Source organism: Amblyomma maculatum, chromosome 5, assembly GCF_055883805.1.
Source record: "Amblyomma maculatum isolate TAMU_Amacu chromosome 5, ASM5588380v1, whole genome shotgun sequence".
NCBI classification, from domain to species: Eukaryota; Metazoa; Arthropoda; class Arachnida; order Ixodida; family Ixodidae; genus Amblyomma; species Amblyomma maculatum.
In genome coordinates, this window is record NC_139348.1 from 81,406,473 (window position 1) to 81,425,781 (window position 19,309).

The window sequence follows — 19,309 nt, forward strand, 5'->3', positions numbered from 1 at the left end:
AAGAATGCGTATTTGCATTGTTGTGAGAGATGAATCAGGAAAGCAGGAAGGCCTTCGGCGTTGCTCGTAGGCTTGGGCGGGGGCCAAGGGGCGGCGTTCGGAACCAGAATAGAAGCGACGGGGGCTTGGCGTCACACGTCCAGGAGGCGAACTACATAGCACGCCCACTTATCTAACGGCTGATTGTTGCTCAGGAGCGGCTGTCTTTGTTGGCCTACATAGTGCCTGCTGTACCTATTTACGCACGATGTCCGTAATAATTGCTACTTGGCTCTGTTGAGGTGGTGGTGGTAAGCAGCAGGCGAAGCTCTTCATGGACGACAATGATGATGATGGACTGATATTCTGGCGCAAGGGCATCTTAGGCCAAAGAGCGCCAAACGCGAGGTGAAGTGTCAACTGAAGTCAATAAAACATCCGAGGTGTGATGTTTTTGATGTACTTAAAAACAGGGGTGTATAGGCTGTAAATGTTCTTTCGCAGTGGATAATCTAACAACAGTGGTGTATAGTGGTCTGAATAAAAATTAAAAGCCGACATGTACGTGTCTGCTCTTAATTTTTAAGTGGGAGATACCACTTTAATGGCAGAAAGTGAAGGGAGACTCAAGAGACTCCTGATACGCGTACAAGAAGAAAGTGAGAAGTTTGGGCTTAAACTGAACATTGAAAAGACAGATAATGGCATCTTGCACTATCAAGTCCTAGAGAATCAAGGGACAAGAAGTGGCAGCTGTGACAGATTTTCTCTTCTTGGGCTCCAAGGTTACCCCGGAAGGTGACTGCAGCCATGAAATTAGGAGACGCCTGCTTTTAGGAAAGAGAGCCATGGCTAGCATTGACCGCCTAGTTAAGAGCAGAGACATCAGACTGCCAACCAAGATCCGTATAACTCGTGCTATAGTATTTCCAGTTGTGATGTATGGATGCGAGATTTGGACAATGAAAAATGCTGACCGCCGAAGAATTGACGCCTTTGAATTGTGCTGTTGGCGAAGACTCTTAAAAGTTCCTTGGACTGCTAGGAGATCAAATAGTCTATATGGGCGACCATAAACCCTGACTGCTCATTGGATGGTCAAATTCTAAAGTGAAAGCTTAGCTACTTTGGTCATCTGATAAGACGAGAGAAGTCGCTGGAGAAAACTTTTATGTTAGGAAAGGTTGATGGTTACCGGAGGAGGGGTAGGCAGCGAACGCGGTGGTTAGATGGCATCTTCTAGGCGCTGCAGATGAAGTTATGTGATGTTAGGAAAATAGTGACAGACCGTAAAGCATGGCGTGATACGGTCCATAGTGTCACGAAAAGTCGGAACTGAACTGACATGTAAAAAGCTAAGCTGCCTCAGCAACAATTTCTTTAAAAGAAAGCTATCTAAGTAAAAGAAAACAGGCTGACGCCAACGTTGATAATTAATTCCATATAAAAAGCCTACTTTATTTAAATATTAAAATCTCTATATAAATGGATCAACACCAAGAAAGATAGACGGATGTGTGTGTATTTGTTTCTTGTGTATTCGGGAAAATGATGTGTTATTTGTTTTTCAAGTCTAGGAGATTCAATTAAAAGACGGATCACTGTTAGCTGGTCACCACATCTCAAACAATGCGGTTGAGGAGAGTTTGTTAAAATGTATGAATGTGTTGTATATGTGTGACCTATTCTCAGCCCGCACAGAGCTACTTCTTTTAATCTGTTTCGTTTTTCTGTAGTGCACCTGCCTATCCTTGGTTTTATTGCATGTAATTTATTCTCAATTGCTGTGTCCCACTCCTCGTGCCATTGCTGTCGAATCATGTTTTTGATGTATGGCTCGAGGTCCTGATATGTTATCTTGTCAATGTCTGTAGTGTTTCGAAGGGCAGCTGATACAGCCAGCCTATCAGCTACCCGTTACCTGGTATACCACGGTGGTCTGGCACCCAACACACTGTAATTTTAAGTTCTAGTTTATGGGTAGGAATAAGCGTGTTATAAAGAGAATTCAGGACTGGGTTCTTATTGTGCCACTTGCGAAAGGATAGGGACGTAAAACACTTAGGGAGTCTGGGAAGATGACCAATTTCCTTTTCTATAATGTGTCTCACAGCTAGTAGGTTGCCGTGGTATTCAGCAATAAATATACTTGTATGTCTGTTTAGTGCTTTTGACTGCGAAAACTGTGGGCCATGTGACTAGACTTGAGCAGAATTTGAAGCATCAGTGTAATATTCATCACAAGTGTACTTCGCCTGAAGTGGCATGAAGTGCTGCTGTATGGCAGTAGGGGACGCATGTTTCCCGACTTCAAGGAACGATAGATCACAATTAACAGCGTGTATTTCCCAAAGAGGTATTAAGTCTTTCATGGAAGTTGTATGAAGACTGGTAACCAGAACGTCCAGATGTTCAATATGCGTGCCAAATATGACTGAATATTGTGGCTTTAGTGATGGTTTTCTTGAGAAAAGTTCTGCACTAGTTGTGTCAAGAAGGAGCCGGCGACATCGATGATCCAGTTGACATAGTACCTTCGCGGCATAAGTTACACAAGTGAATTTTCTTCTTCGTTGCAGTGACCATCTTTTCGCCTCGATATAGAGGCTTGTAATTTGGCCAGTTCGAAAACCACCATGGCGAGGCGAAGGCCGAGGTGGTGCACTGGATCTAGCAATTTTAGAGCAAAGGATGATGCTTACCCATGTACCATCGAGCCATAGTCAATGCGTGTTAAAACTACAAAATTCAGAAGGCTCAGAAGGCATCGCGATCTGTGCCCCAAGACCGGTGAGACAGAATTTTTAGCAGATTCATTACTTCGAGACATTTCAGTCTCAATTGTTTTATGTGGGTAATGAAGGAAAGTTTTTCATGAGCAACTAAGGTAAGAAATTTATTTATTTATTTATTTATTTATATACCCTCAGGGCCCGAAGGCATTAAAGAGGGGAGTGGGAAAGATACATTGGTACGGGGTACAGTGCAGCATAAAACAACATAGGAGAAACAATAACACGGCGAAAAGTGTTAAAAAAAAAGGATTAGCGCAAAAAAAAGCGGAAAAACAGGTGAGACAAAAAGAAAAAAAAAACATTTCCGACAGTCAACAATGTCACCGAAAACGAACAAAAACAATTGACTACCATCTATAAATTAGATTACATATGGCAGTCTTAAAAGAATTTGGGTCCGTAATATGTTCTTTTTTTAAAGGCAAGGCTCTGACCATTCAGTGTAATGTTGGAGTCAGCTAGGTCAGATGCCCTGCTGCTTAGAGAAAAGTACAGAAATTCTCTTTTCAGAGTTCAATTTAAACCCATTGCCATCAGCCCACCTTGACACTTTGTTAACAACTCGCTGTATCTATCGTTCACAGATGGCCAAGTTGCAAGATAATAAGCTTATCTGGGCGTAATCAACATATACAGAACAAGAAATGGTTTTTGGCAGCACGCTTTTTAGAGAGTTTATTTTGACTATTGCAAGTGTGCAGCTGCCACACCAACTTGAGAGAAACCGTTTTTCTCTATATTCTCTATGTACTGTTTTGAGTATGCATTACCAACACGAACTTTGAAGGCTCGTTCAGACAAATAACTTCGTATTGTATTCAGCATATTCCCTGGGATGCTAAGAGAGAAGAGGTCGTGGATGATACCATAGCGCCAAGCGGTATTATATGCTTTTTCAAGATCAAAAAAGACAGATAAAGCATGTTTTGTGTACAAAAGCATTCCTTGCATAAGACTCCAATGCAATCAGCTGGTGAGGTATTGAACGACCAGCTCTGAATCCAGCTTGGTTTTGATGAAGAAGACCACTGTATTCAAGGAAATGTAGAAGGCGACGATTTTTCATTTTTTCTAAAAGCTTGCATAGAGAGCTGGTTAGAGCTATAGGCCGATAACTAGCAGCAAGAGTGGGCTCTTTTCTGGTATATTAATATCGGGATAATGATCGCTTCCTTTCATGCTTTAGGAAAGCGTCCTATGGCCCATAATTTTTTATACAGGCAGAGTAGTTTCAAGCGTGTCCACATGGCAGTGCCTGAGCATCTCATATGTGATCCTGTCAGGACCTGGTGCTGTGTTCACTGATGTACCTAGTGCAATCCTAATCTCCTCCATGGTGAAAGGACAATTGTTCTTTCTCTGCATGGTCTTTTATCATGTATAGGCTTCCTCTTCTCAGTTACCTTGTGCCGCAAAAATGAATCTGTATAGCGCGCTGAGCTGAATATGTATTCAAAGTGTTGCCCTAGTGTGTCTGCTTGATGTTCAAGAGAGTCACCACTGGTACTGGCAAGGGGCGTTAGGAGAGTGCTATATCCTTTGAGTGCTCTTATCGTGTTGTATACTTTGTGTGCATCAGAATAAGAGTTCACAGAAGAAAGAAATGTGGACCAATTTTCTCGCTTGGAGATGCGTCGAACAGGCCTGCCATTTGCCTTTGCGCGCTTAAAGCCTATTAAGTTTTCAGCTGTGGGGCATCGGCGTAACTTCGACCATGCGCTGTTTTGTGTTTTACGGGCAGTCTTACATTCGGCATTTAAACAGGGTCTTCGTTTGTTTCGTGGCTTACTAGATGTTAGTGGAATGTATTGTTCTGCAGCATCTATCATTTGCAGCGCGATGAAGAGTTGAGATTCGTAAACGCCTAAGGCAGTAACTGATGAACAGTGCAAAACTGAGTGTTCCCTGAACATGTACCAGTTGGCCACATATTCTTTACATTTCCTGGGACTAGACATATTTGCATTTTTATTGCCTGTGTACCTCAGAGATTGGAAGATGGTGGCTCCCATATAGATTGTCAATAACAACCCACTCTGTAGCTGCCAAGAGTATTGCGGAGCCAATAGCTAAATCAAAGGCTGTGTACGTATTATGAGCTGAGCTGTAGTATGTTAGCTCTTTTGAGTGGAGCAAACATGATCCTGAGGACAACAAGAACTTTTCAATTTGTGCACTTCGGAAGTCCGTTCTTGTACATCCCCATAATGGGCGGTGGACAATAAAGTCTCCGAACAGCAGCCATGGTTCTGGAAGTTGGTCTATCAGCGTTTCAAAATTTTTCCTACATATCCATAATCTGGCGGAATATACAGCAAACATACTGCTGTTATGTTACCGAATATTAAGGCTTGTATTGCCACTGCCTCTAAGTCTGTGTTAAGTGAGATGTTTCGACAAGCAAGTGACTTGGTTTCAAATGCATTTCTTGCAGACAAAATATGTTTGGCTGGTGTTCAGCGAGGATTTCGTATACGTCTTTCAGAGTTTTTACCACAGCATGCGCGAATGCATGCCTTATATATGCCAATATGGCAATCAATGATCAATTACTCATCACCGGCTAATTGAATAAATATTTACTAATATTTGAATAAACTGGTTCTCCAATATTTAATAAATTATGAATAAATAAGTAATTGCCTACCTAATGCCTAATTTAGTATTCAATTATATGGACTAATGAATAGCCATACAGCCTAATTAATTACTAATCTCTGCCAGTTGCGCAGCAGAATGCGGAACTCATGCTTTCACCTTTAACTACTTTAGTCACTAAAGTCCCTCGTAATTTTTATTCAGCTTAAGCAGCCAGAGGAATCTGCTGTGGACTCCAACTAATGTTTTAAATGTTAGAGTACTTGTGGATTGCTCATTCGTAGTGCTTTTTTATGTATTGAACTTTGAAGTTGAATACAGCTGTCACCTTTTCAGAACCTAGTCTTTCTAGAAGAATGTTTATGTTCAAGTTGCATGACAGATACACAATTAACTCAGATACAGCTCACAAAAGTGGCCTAGTTAGGACGGACAGTGTGACCATTGCTTCAAGGTACTTCCAAGAGCACTAGCAGGGCGCCACAAACAGGAACCACCTAGCACTTTCATGGAAGTCGTGCGGCGCACAACACACGCTGTGACTCCTAAATTAGGATTATTTCGCTGTAACAATTGGCGTCCTGCTGAACTCCTGAAGTTTCCAGCTGTCCACCCTGAATGCAGCAACGTGGCGATATTCTAAAGGGTCAGTGTGATTAACAGGGGACAATCTTTTTACTCCATGCTGAATCCCTGAAGGGCTGTCATCTGACCACCTTGAAGGAGGCAACGCGGCAATTTTCTACGCAGTCGCAGGGACGCTTTTCCTACCGGTGGAGGGTCGTTAAGATTTTTCTCGAATGGAGTCACTGGATATGCGGTAATTTCTTGCCTCCCCAAAAGGTCTTTCCTTTTACCCTCTTTTTTTCTTAGAATCTAGGTGTCTCGACCACTACATGGCATATAAAAACTACCCTGAATGGTGAAGGCCAGGTGACATGCTTCCCCTCTTCAATGTTAAAGCGCTGACTTTTACACTCCCATTTCGCCTTCAAAGCCGGCTTCTTTGCGCTTCCTATTCAAAAGGACGTATTGTGGCTGCATTCACTGGCCGGTAGGGTGCTCCCGCGCGCTCGTTTAGTAGAGTGTTGTTTCTCTCAATTTCTTCACGAGCACGATGACTCACATATCGTAGAGTCTCATATCTTCGTGACCTCGAGAAGCGGTTCGATTGGGAAGGCAACAGAGAGGTTTCAAATCTCTAACTCTATTCACTCGGCGAGACAGAAGGCGTCTTATTCTTGAGAGCTGCTGCCGCTGGGTCTGAGTGAGCATTTAGTTCCCAGGAAGCATGGTCCGAATCTAAAAATGAACGTTCTGACTAGTCCGCGATTTCTTCAATTGATGAGACAAAAGGCAATCCATTCTCGAAAGCGGTTGTGCCAGTGTGTATGCGAGCATTTCTTTGGCAACAGCATGCTCTTCAGCCTCGAATGTTTCCACTGGTCCTGGATATCACGGGCTTTCCAAAGCGGAAGTGCGTGCACTCAGCGGTCCCCATAGCTCACCCTCCTTTTCTCCTGCTGCAACTGCTCTAACAAGGTCATTGACTCAACCTCCTGTGTGTAAAATACGCCAAACGGACCCTCAGTTGTGACATGTGACTAGCACACAAATGGTGTCCTCTCGCGCCACCTGTCCGAGTCGCATGCACTCGCCGGTGACATCTTGAGGTGAAACAAGTGCACGGTGCATAAAATTTGTCATGGCAGAAGAGCCGCGAAGAAAATGACGCTGTTTCTATTTCTTGGTCAGTTCGCGCAGGTACGGCTCCAGACGGCTCATATTTTCCGCATCGAAAGGGTCGAGCGAAAAAGCTACCTTTTCCTGTGACAGCCTTTCGCGACAGTGTAGACAGATTGTCGTTTCCACTTCTCAAAAGATTTCGCACCCTCCTTTCCCTTCTTTTCTTATGTCAACGTGGTTTCGTACGGCTTCACCGTTCTTGTAGTCATCCTCGCTTGTTTTTTCTTTGCAGACTTAGCGGGTACTCAGTTCTCGTTCTACGATGGGCGCCTCACGAAATCCCTCTAGGACTTTCAACCGACCGCAACCTCTTTTCCCGCGTCGCACTCGGCCTGAAACTATTCTACGAACTCGGCGGTGCATTTCAACGATTTTGTTTCGGGTCTGTCTTTCGCCTACATTCGCATTTCCTAATTCAGACTTAGTTATGTGATGTTAGGAAGAAAGTAAGAGACTGGAAAGCGTGGCGTGACATAGTCCATAGGGTCACGAAGAGTCGGACACGACTGAACTACTGAACTGAACTGAATTCAGACTTGGAAATGTATTCTAGACAGATTTCTCTGATACATTATCAAGGTCATCATACACCTCAGAGTCTGAGCGAGTTCATCAAATTTGCATTCAGAATGTAAGCAAACTCCGGAAAAGACCCAGAAGGTTTTATACCTGCATTCCTGAACCGTCGACGGAAGGCGTCAGTCGATAAGCGGTACTGCTTAATCAATGTTGAGCGCGCGCCGCTTAAACGGCAGCGCCTTCTTTTACGGGCCCCGAGACTATTGGCATTTGATTTGTGTAACCCGGATGCCGCCCTTGCCGTCCGCCCAAGATGTCGAATAGCGAGCGAGCCTCCAGCCTCGAAACCGCCGCGATGCGACGGGAGAGAAGGGCCCTGCACAAGCGCCGGGATGTCTAGGTGTTTTTAGCTTGACCGAAGGTGAGGCTTCTCCTCGGAGCGGCGTAGTTATGCGGCAGAGCACCGGGTCACATAAAGGGGCATCAAGCGCTGGCTGACCCCCGCTGCAATTCATTTGTCGACCCCTGCAGGAGCCGCGCGTACCAAGGCTAGAAACTGGTCATATCTATGTGGGTTTTTGATCTATATACATATTTAGAGCTTTTTATCTGTCTCCACAAATGTGACTTACGCATTTTCGCATCTTTCAATTGAGCCTGGCACGCCATCCACACTGTCGAGAATAGAAAGTACTTCCATGTTTGAATTTATTTTTGATAAAGGTGACTATAAAGTTGAATAACATTATTTGGAACAATTACCCCGGTCTAGCTCCTTTTCCTTCTGCACGTGATACGAGGAATAAAAATAATCATGTTTTTAATCTTCATGTGAGGCTGTACGAATTTTGTCAACGACTCGTAGTTCTAATTTTCAACAAATATGCAATAGTATTCCGCTAAATGTGATTCTATACCGAAACTAACAACTCTGCGAAAATATTTTCTTTTGCTAATGAAGAAATATATCCATTGTTTCCTTTTTTTTCTTGTTTCACTATTATAGCTGTCAATTTTATCTTAGTACTTAAGTATATTTGCGTGGAATATATGATTATAAGCCCCAACTAGCTTTGTAAATGGGCCAAGCAGATTTTAACGCGGTACCGTTAAGGAGCTCGCGTGGCAGAAAAGACGGTGTCGTCGGCGGCGTTGGCCGTGAGCGATAAATCCCGGCATGCACTTCGTAAATAAACATGATAAAAAGCAACTTCCAAGATGGGCTGGGTGGAAATCGAACTAGGGTCTCCGCAGTGTGAGACGGAGACGCTACCACTCAGCCACGAGTTCGATGCTTGAAACCGGTACAAAAGTGCTTCTAGGGAATGCGGTGTTGCCTTAGAAACGTGCCGTAGAACGTTGTACTGCGGTGTATATCGGTAATTATGAGCATGTTACTTACAGAAGTCGCAGTTACACGAGTAGCGAAGTACGTTTCCGCTACATTTCTTCTGCGCTCTGCGCACATGCAGAGCCATCTTGCCCCGACACGTGGCGCGCCACTCACCCCTGACGTTTCGCCGTGCACCCTCACGGGTTGTAGAATCAAGCGTCTTTCCTTTCTTTGGATCACTATCTTCGCTCACCCGCTTCTCCCCTTCGGGTCGCGCGGGTACCGGTGCGAGGATGCCCCAATACCCTTGCGTTTAATAAGTTTTCTCGACGAGGTGCAATAACGCTATCGCGTTCCACTCTTGAAGGCGAAGCTTAAGTGTCCTTCAAATTTTTTATCTGGTAAATGTATGGAGCATAAATAAATGCGGCGTATCAAATTCAAAATGACGCATACTTCCCTTGCCATTACTGGATCTGAGAACTACTTCTTGTTGGAGTGGTTTTGCAGTGGTACACTTAAGAAAAATTGGGGCATGTGTAAATAAAAACACAAGAGCGAAATGGAGAGGACGGAAGCACCCTTGTCGCTTTGCGGAAAGTTGGCGCCCATTCCGTTATAAGTTATTAGACATTTGGGCACCGAAATAAATATCTCTATTGTTTGCTGCATACCTTGAATATTTATGTTGTTCCTGTTTCGGGTAAAACCTCTCGATTTAAGTTTACGTAATCATTGAATAAAATTGATTTTTCCCTTCATCCCAGCATTTGTTGCCTGCCTATATGTTTTTATTTTATATGCTCTACACAGTGATTTCATGTATAACATTTTAGTTTCTTTTGGCTTGATTTCAATACTGGTAATTATTGTTTTGCAAAAATAATAAAAAAAGATGGTGGGATTTCGTCAAGTAAATCAACGTATGTTTCAAATTCTGATCGAAGAGTTTTTGCTTCGCATCAAGCGTAGTTTGAAAATGTTTAAAAACAATTATAATGGCATCACTCTTCTCGACCAACCTCTTATGCTAACTTCGCGGCAAAAATATTTAAATGGTGCTTTTCTCTTCAAGCTATTTTGTTTAAAACACAATGGCTGATCGTTACTCAACGAGTTGGCTTTAAAAGGTCGAATGATTGACTGGGTAAGTGCAAACGATTGCCCAGATTTTCAATTAAATTTGACGTGTGAAAACCTATGTTTTGCAGAAACGTGACGTTGTCGGCGCCTTAAGCTGAAATCACGATCCTGGCTCTGGAATATTTTTGTTTTAGTGACGTCTGCGATATCTTCATGCGACATCCTGAGCTTTGAACTCGGGATATATGTGTAAGATGGGATCGAGTCTTTCAACGACCTTGAGAGATTAGCAAGAAAAGCGTTTTTAATTTGTGCAGGCCAATCACATGGCTTGATTGAGACAGTGCTTTGTTTTTTTGTATGTCTAGTGGTCTTTCTCAAAACTTGGAAACTTATGACTTCATGCTAATTGCTATAAACGAGATATCAGGCGTACAATTTGAAGGACTTGATATTATGCCAGGAGTCAAGATCATATCCGCGAAGAAGGATCCGTGAAAGGGCACGTAGGCAAGAGCCATTAACGCTATCTTATGTAGCATAAACACGTCACTTAAGCGTCCGTCCAGGGATTTTTTTTACTTTAACGCCTTAATTTTGGTTGCAAGTTCAGTTTATTCAAATATCTGTTCTATTGCATTTCTTGGTATTCATACCGACCGCGCCTGTGCTGGAGTCAGCCAACAAACTCCACGTCTCCAATGAGCATCTCACTAGCACGTTCCATGCGGATTACTTTAAGTAAGTGTGCTGTCCCACGTACAACGCAAAACTAGACTGCAGCGAAAATATCTCCTGAAAATGGGATAGCGTGCACGCGATTTGAGCGAGAAAAAAGGGAACGTAAAACACCATCTTCACGTCTGGTCTACCACGAAGGCCAGAGTGTGTATTGCGATTTGGCTAGGAGAGGAATGGTGGATGTAGGCTGCCGTGTTATCCTCAATGTTGCACTAAAAATGCTTAAATTCGCTTTACTAGAGTTTGCAGCAGTATGCCCTCACAGGGAAGCTAAGCATACAAAGTTTTACATACAAATGGCATCACAACTATATGTAAGCAGACACTTAAAAGGATGTACCTAGGTAAGTAAGGAAAATAGAACTACTGGGTATTTGCTAGGTATAGTTTGCGATATTTAATGCTCTTTAAATGTAATTTTTGAAGTCAAATGCCCTACGATTTTAAACGTTACCGGATACGTAGGTATATATGCTATATCTGAATGAAACCTATCGTGCTGAATATTCGACATCCTATGTTTTGCTCATTTCACAGCCAGCATTTGCAAGGGGAAGCGCTGCAAAAAGAACTATTTTTATCCGCGGAAGAATTTTGGTATACTGAAATGTTGTTCGGAGGGAATTAGGTTTTGTACTTTGTGTTGTATTCCTAAGGCCCTTGAAAAGCAAACTTCACGTAGCCGATACCCAGGGGCATATATTTAGTCTTTTGGCAAGGTTATCATCAACTTCTGTGCTCACTTTCTTCCTGATGATGTTGTGACCGTGCACGGTCCGCGCTTGCGCGCCCTGTTGTTCGCCTATGGGCATGGTATGGATATGTGCTGTTGGTGCAAGTGCTCTTAGAGAGCCTGTTTCCATGAATCTTTTTATGTGAGCCTGCTTTGCTTTGTCGAGACCCTGAAACTGCCAAATTGGCCCTGTCAAGGGAACCTCAAGAAAAATACAAAGAAATGTCGCCCTGTGGGAAATAGCCGGAAGTGCTTTTGTTCAACTCGTCACCCTTCCCGTCGAGAGGCGCTATTGACTAGTGAGGAATGCCTATTGTCCAAAGGAGACGATCGGAATGACACGTCCGCTGACTTACAGGAGAAAAAAGGAGCATGACGAATACGGCCATTAGAGGATTTCCCGGGAATGCAAAAAAGAGCTGCAATTGCCGGAAAGGGACAATGCTGGGAGCAGTATTCGTGGCGCGCACTTACACTTGGGTTTCTGAGAAGGAAATCCACTTGCCGGAACCACCATATCGGATCTTTGCACAAGAATAGAAATGTACCTCCTCGCCGTTCCCAAGCTCTACCCGCCAACAAGTGATACGCCCGACGAAACAATACCGGACCAGTCAGTGCATCAGACCATCAGTGCAGTGATGTGTTCGATTGGATGCCGATATCTGAGGGGCGTGCCCTGGAATTGGTTGGTCAGAATCTTCAGAGAGGGGCTGGACATAGGAGGTTTTAAGGACGTTGCAGAGCATGAAATGGGGCTCTGAGCCCTGGGTAAACGGCTCATCCAGACGCTTCTCGCTATGAACTCTTAACGCTTGCCATTTTGCTGATATACCCTTTTTATCATGTAAATAAGTTTTCTCAAAGTGCCAATAAACCTGCTTGTATATATTTTACCAACTTCGAAGATTCAGTCCTTCTTCAACCCGGAGTCTCTGCACGCTACCAAGTGAAGGGCGGGTCGACTTAGTCCCAGCGTCACGACAACTGGTGACCATCGTTGGGATCTGAATCTACAAGCCGCAACATTTGGTGATTGGAGGTGGATCAGAATCTACAAGCCACAACATCTGGTGATCTGAGGTGGCACCTCAAGCAACAAGCAGGAGCAACAATTGGCCAACAAGAGAGCAGCTCGGAACATCGATCGCATGTGTGGGTGAGTGCTTGGCTTTTCTTCTGATGTGTACCAGGTTCTAGAGCAGGGTTAGATTTTAGAACTGGTAAAGAGTGTTGAAACGCCTTTAGGTTTGATAGTTTGCACAGTTCTTTTGGAAGTAGCCTACACTCGGAGCGATCATGGACCTACAAAAGCTGCAGAAACCGGAACTGTTGCTATTGTGTGAGGAATTGAGAATTGATAAAAGGGGTTAGCACGAAAACCCTTGATTATAAAGACAATCACTGATTTGGGAACCGATGATGAGGAGCTCAGTGAAGCATGGAACCTCATCGGACAAAAAAAGGAGGAGCAGCTCAGACAGCAGAAAGAGCGGGAAAAAGAGGAAAAGGCGTGAGCGTTAAATTGAGAGAGAAGCAAAAAAGGCTGGAGCAAGAAATTGAGCTCCGGAAATTAGAAGTAGAGTTTAGCAAGAGGTCGGGCAATTGTCCCCAGCTAGCGGTACCTCTTCTCAACAAGGAGGCAGATTTCAAGATGTCAAAGTACATGAAGCCATATGTGATATCAGGGGAGATCGGTCTGTATCTGGCTAACTTTGATCGAACCTGCGAAAAACTGTCCTTCCAGCGAGACACTTGGTCTCAGAGATTATTGACGGTTCTGCCCTGCGAGGCAACGGAGGTTGTCGCGCGGCTAAGCAAGGAGCTCGTGGACAACTACGAGAAGGTCAAGGCTTGCCTTCTGAGAAAGTATAGGCTTAGCGCCGAGGCGTTCAGACAACGGTTTCGGAACGCTACTAAGTCCAGGGACGAGAGTTACCCTGAATTCCTGTACAATTTAAGAGTCAATTTGGGCGAGTGGCTATAGAGCACAGATTCATACAGTGATAGGGACGCTGTAGTCGAGCGAATTCTTTTGGAGCAGTTTTATAACTGCCTCCCAGAAAAAGAAAGAAATTGGTTACAGGACCGAGGCGACATTAAGTCGGCAACTGAAGCTGCCGAACTCATTGAGGAGTATGCTTCGCGCCGACAATTCAGCAATTCAGCAGTGTATAGGCCCCGCAATCCCAAGTTGAGTGGGAATAACCGTCAGAAAAGGCACTTTGCTAGAGTTGCAAACGAAGAAAGGAAGGCTTCTTCATGCAAACTCCCTAGAAAGGACGGCGGTGAGAAAAGTGAGGAAGTGACCAACGCGCAGAACACAAAGAACAAGCATGGTGCTAGGAAGCCGCTCACATGCTTTAGGTGTAATGAGCAGGGTCACATTGCCGTCAACTGCCGGAAAGAAAAGATTGCTTTCTCGTCTTTCAGTGACTGCGATGAAAACATGAGGCTTTTGGAACCCTACATGCATGACCTAGTAGTCAACGGGAGGCCTTGCAAGGTACTGCGCGATTCGGCCGCAACGATGGATGTTGTCCATCCGGCGTATGTGTCGCCTTCCGACTATACAGGACAGTGTGCATGGATCCGCCAGGTAGTGGAGGAACAGAGCGTGTGCTTGCCAATCGCGAACGTGGTCATCGAGGGCCCTTTGGGGCGAGTTAACAACCGAGGCTGCCGTTTCAGGAAAGCTTCCTAAGTGCTATCCGTATTTGTTTTCCAACAAATCGGACATGTTGCTGCGAAAGAGGGGCATCCTTTTCGGAGAGAGAGCTGTGCAAGCATTAACACGTTCGAAGGCGTAAGAACTAGCTACACTGCTCACTCAAGAAAATTCCACAGCGGAGGAAACGACAGGTACAACAGTGGTCGATGCGGAAGACTGCGTGTCAGAAAATTTTGAGAGCGAGGCATCTCAGATAAGTCAACTTGAAAGTGAGCTTGATGCGACGCGGAATGAGGACGTTCTTGAGAGTAACCTCTTGCCGCCAGTGTCTAGTAATCTCACGAGACTTCTAAGTGGAACCCGAGAGGACTTAGCTATGGAGCAAGCCAATGATCCCAAGATACAGCAGATAAGGCAGCGCCACCGCGCCACTAAGACAGCAAAGAATATTTCTTTCGAGATGAGATAGGAAGTGCTGTATCGCTTAATCAAGGATAAGCACGAAGTAGAGCGGGACCAATTAGTCGTTCCCCAAAAGTACCGCGAAGACTTACTGCGACTTTCCCATGGCAGCTCGTGGTCATGTCACCTTGGAATAAGGAAAACAAAGCAGAGGCTGCTGCAAGAATACTATTGGCCTGAATGTTTTAAGGACACGGAAAAATCTGTACGGTCATGCGACACGTGCCAGCGGGTTGGAAAGGCGCAAGATAATTGGAAAGCTCCGATAGTTTTAGTAGCAATCATTACCGAGCCGTTTCACCGGTTAGTGACAAATGTAGTCTGGGAGGAACAAAAGGAAGCCTCCTTCTTAAACCTGAAGGCTGTGCTGATTAGCCGTCCGGTATTGCGAGCTCCAGACTATGACCGAGAATTCACGGTCCAGTGTGATGCCAGTGATCGAGGGCTAGGTGCTGTTCTCTGCCAGAGAGATGACGATGGTAATGAGCACCCCGTGCTCTACCTGAGCAGAAAACTGAATTCTAGAGAAAGGGCTTATTGCGCGTCAGAGAAAGAGTGGGCTTGCATTGTATGGGCCATTCAAAAATTGCAGTGCTATCTTGGAGGGGCGAAATTCAACATAGAGACGGACCATTGTCCCTGGCTTGGCTGCAATCTGCGACATCGAAGAACAGTCGCCTTCCGAGGTGCAGCTTGATTTTACAGCAGTACAATACTGAAATAAGATACAAAAAGGGGAACTTAAATGGGAATGCGGACGCGCTTAGCCGCTGTTTCTAAGCGGTCCGAGGTGCTCCTCACCATGTATCCAAATTGATACTCAGGTTCTTTTTTTTTTCGTGCGCTTGTATATATGTGACGATGTAAAGCAGCACGTTTGGTTTTCTAGGCATACGTGGGTCCTGAGCGTCTTGAGTGTGGGCTTTTCTCGGACAACGATGGCAGTTTTCTTTTGACCTGGTCTCTTCAGACCGGAGCCTAGTTCTTGCTTAGACATGTGGTTGAGTTTCAGAGACAGCTCAAGCAGTTTGGCCTACGACAACCAAGACAACTCTACAAGCGACAGCGAGCTTCAAGCATTCATGTGCAGGCCATTAAGTCGTCTCTTCATGCAGCAGCTGCGGCTGCTGCCATCCGTGACTCTTCTGGCGGGGGAGGAGGCTGTTGTGACCGTGCATGGTCCGGCCTTGCGCGCCCTGTTGTTCGCCTGTGGGCATGGTATGGATATGTGTGCTGTTGGTGCAAGGGCTCTAAGTGAGCCTGTTTCCATGAATCTTTTTGTGTGAGCCTGCTTTGCTTTGTCGAGACCCTGCAACTGCCAAATTGGTCCTGTCAAGGGAACCTCAAGAAAAATACAAAGAAATGTCGCCCTGTGGGAAATAGCCGGAAGTGCTTTTGTTCAACTGTTCACCCTTCCCGTCGAGAGGCGCTATTGTTAGGTGAGGAATGCCTATTGTCCAAAGGAAACGATCGGAATGACATGTCCGCTGACGTACAGGAGAAGAAAGGAGCATGACGAATACGGCCATTAGAGGATTTCCCGGGAATGCAGAAAAGAGCTGCAATTGCCGGAAAGGGACAATGCTGGGAGCAGTATTCGTGGCACTTACACTTGGGTTTCTGAGAAGAAAATCCATTTGCCGGAACCACCATATCGGATCTTTGCAGAAGCATAGAAATGTACCTCCTCGCCGTTCCCAAGCTCTATCCGCCAACAAGTGACCACGCCCGACGAAACAATACCGGGCCAGTCAGTGCATCAGACCATCAGTGCAGTGATGTGTTCGATTGGATGCCGATATCTGAGGGGCGTGCCCTGGAACTGGTTGGTGAACATCTTCAGAGAGGGGCTGGACATAGGGGGTTTTAAGGACGTTGCAGAGCACGAAATGAGGCTCTGAGCCCTGGGTAAACGGCTCATCCAGACGCTTCTCGATATGAACTCTTAACACTGCTATTTTGCTGATATACCCTTTTCTTTCACGTAAATAAGTTTTCTTACAGTGCCATTAAACCTGCTTGTATACATTTTACCAACTTCGAAGATTCAATCCTTCATCAACCCGGAGACTCTGCATGCTACCAAGTGAAGGCCGGGTCGACTTAGCCCCAGTGTCACGACAATGACGAGGATAAATTTTTAACGTGAACTAATTATTGCGAAGAGTAAATAAATTTAAGCGCAGTAGTACACGGGAACTAGGCAATGTGTCTAGGCAGCCATCACTTTGTTTCTCTATGGGCCATATCGTAAATTCAAATCCTCGATAAAATTTATTTTGAGATCCGGTAAACATAAATATCACGGAAGCGGACAAACATGATATTTATTTCTGACTTAAAAAAACTCTGACACTTGGTATTTGCTATCATAAAGTAAAAAAGAACTACATCCTTCCAAATCAAAAATTGAGACATGGAATTTGAATGAAAAACGTGCAGATGCCAAGTTCAGGATGGATGACATAATATTAATTACCCCACTAGAGGTCATAGGGCCGTGTGCATGCACGCATGAAGTAAAATATTACGTAATTGTCTACAGAATGCTTCCCTTCCGAAGCTACGTTATTAAAGAAATAAAATCCTTCCAATTAAAAATCTAACAATGTATACGTTTCTTTCATGGAACCAGAGATTCTTTGCATCAATATTCTACTCCAGTTACAACATTTTCCAATGTACTCCAAAGAATATAATCTTTTAGGAACGTAATGAGCAAAAAGGGATGTTTGTTGTCAGGCAAAGACCATCTACATGTTGCCGCAAGGAAAGATCCTAATCTTGATACCTCCCACTTGACGCCTGAAGGAATCCGTCTGGCCGCGCCTCCCCATGTAGAAACCACACTGTAGACGGCAAAAACTCGATGGACCTCCTGCACGTTTAGCCGAGACCACTGAGCATTTGCGACATCTACTAGCGAAGCCATAATTAATAAAATACATAGATTCCACGGACTGTATCCACCTAAAATAGATCTGCGGCCTGCTATTGATGGATCACCCAGTTTTAGATTTGAGACCTGTGTTTTCAAATATCGATGAATATCACGATAGGCTTCCATTCAGGCATAGAAATATTTTATAAAGGCTGTTAGCCATGATGTATTCGTAAGAAATGCTGAAGTGGATTTCAATATTCTGTGCGAACCTCGGAGCCACGTTTCCTGTTTGCTCGATATTCAATAATATCAACGAAAAGTTTGAGCACAGACACAGTTTGTAGCATTTACGTACTAATACGAAGCAGTATCTAGCGTTTTGCAAAAATGAAGAGACTGCACTCTTTCGAAAAGCCAACAGCTATATTTGAAAACTTACATCATTCCAAGCTGGGTTCTGATGTCGTTGTCTTCGTTGTCAATGCTTCTATCAAATATTTACCGCACGGTGCATTCCGGATACCGTCTTCTTTGTGTCTGTCTCTACGAACATTGCACTACAGACCCTAATAATATCGCAGAAGTCTGAAATGCCGAGAAAAAGAGGAAAGCGGCTGATTTAGTGAAGCTTATCTAGGCGCAGTCTCTAAAAGCGAAATAAAAAGAAAGAATCATAATGTGTTCAATACTGGGAAGCACAACAACAATGCGATGAGGTATTGAAGCGTAAATTGGGACACATCTCGTAAAGTCATGGAGTACACGGGTAACGGGAAAACAGACGACATTGAAGCCTGGCTTGAGGCACTCAAGCAGGATCTGGCATGTACTACCGAAAAGGTTCCGATAGAGAAGGAAGGCATTACGTCGGAGTCTATAGTTTTAAACATATGGGAAGCCCATGCGAGTGTTTGAGGAGATGGAATCAGCACGAGCATAATGGTGTCGGCTGTCGGAGGAATGCCAAAGTAGAACGAAAAATATAAGCGCATGCGTCGCTCTTGCAATGTAAGCAGGGACAGATTTGTGATGAGGTGAGTGCAAAATTCGAATGCAAATAACATGACAGCTATTAAAGTATCCTTTACATCTGACAGCAACCACGTCGGCGCAAAATGAGAAAATGACTAAATTATTGAATCAACATTAAGGTATATTGGGGACTTTAAAAAGGAACTCAGAGTCGTCACAAAAACTGCGGGTCGGGTGATTGTTTGCCGGATAACACAGTGGAGGAAAACCTAGAATTAGATGTGGACTTGATAATGCCGGAGCTATCGCTCACAATAGGGCAATAGTACAATCTAAGAAAGAAAAAAACGGCAGAAGTTGGGAGTAACGTCCACTTTGGTCCTCAAATCAGGGCGTTACTCTGCGAGGAGAGCAACAGCGGCGAGAATTTGCCGTGTGCAAATTTGGAGGAATAATATTTAGTCCTGGCTTGAAAAATACTAGAAAGAGGAGGAACGGGAAGGTGAACTGTTCACTTGATTCCTGGCTTCCCTTCCCGCCTCTCTCGTCGCGCATTTCAGGGGCAGATAATGTGTTTCTGGCTGGATGGAAAAAACGTGCACAACATGTTGCTTGAATTGCATAGTACGTGCTGAAATTATCTTTTTGACGATGGGTGTGTCGCTGCCATCCGCGATGCACAGGGAGAAGTGCTGTATGTGCGCTGGGGCCGCACTGGTGCCAGTATCGGTTTGGAAATAGTCGGAAGTCCTGAAACTGGGAGGCGAGGAATAATGCGCATATGAAGAATATG

The 19,309-nt window shown here is 44.5% G+C and overlaps 1 long non-coding RNA gene across 5 annotated transcripts in view; it reads right to left on the reverse strand.

Annotated features, from left to right (window-relative positions):
• Window positions 1-19,309, reverse strand: part of LOC146188593 (uncharacterized) — a 104,318-nt gene that overhangs the window by 53,759 nt on the left and 31,250 nt on the right. For all 5 annotated transcript variants that reach the window (XR_014707233.1, XR_014707234.1, XR_014707232.1 and 2 more), the window contains exon 2: window positions 17,984-18,129. This is a non-coding gene — a long non-coding RNA (uncharacterized LOC146188593). The remainder of the gene's footprint in view (window positions 1-17,983; window positions 18,130-19,309) is intronic.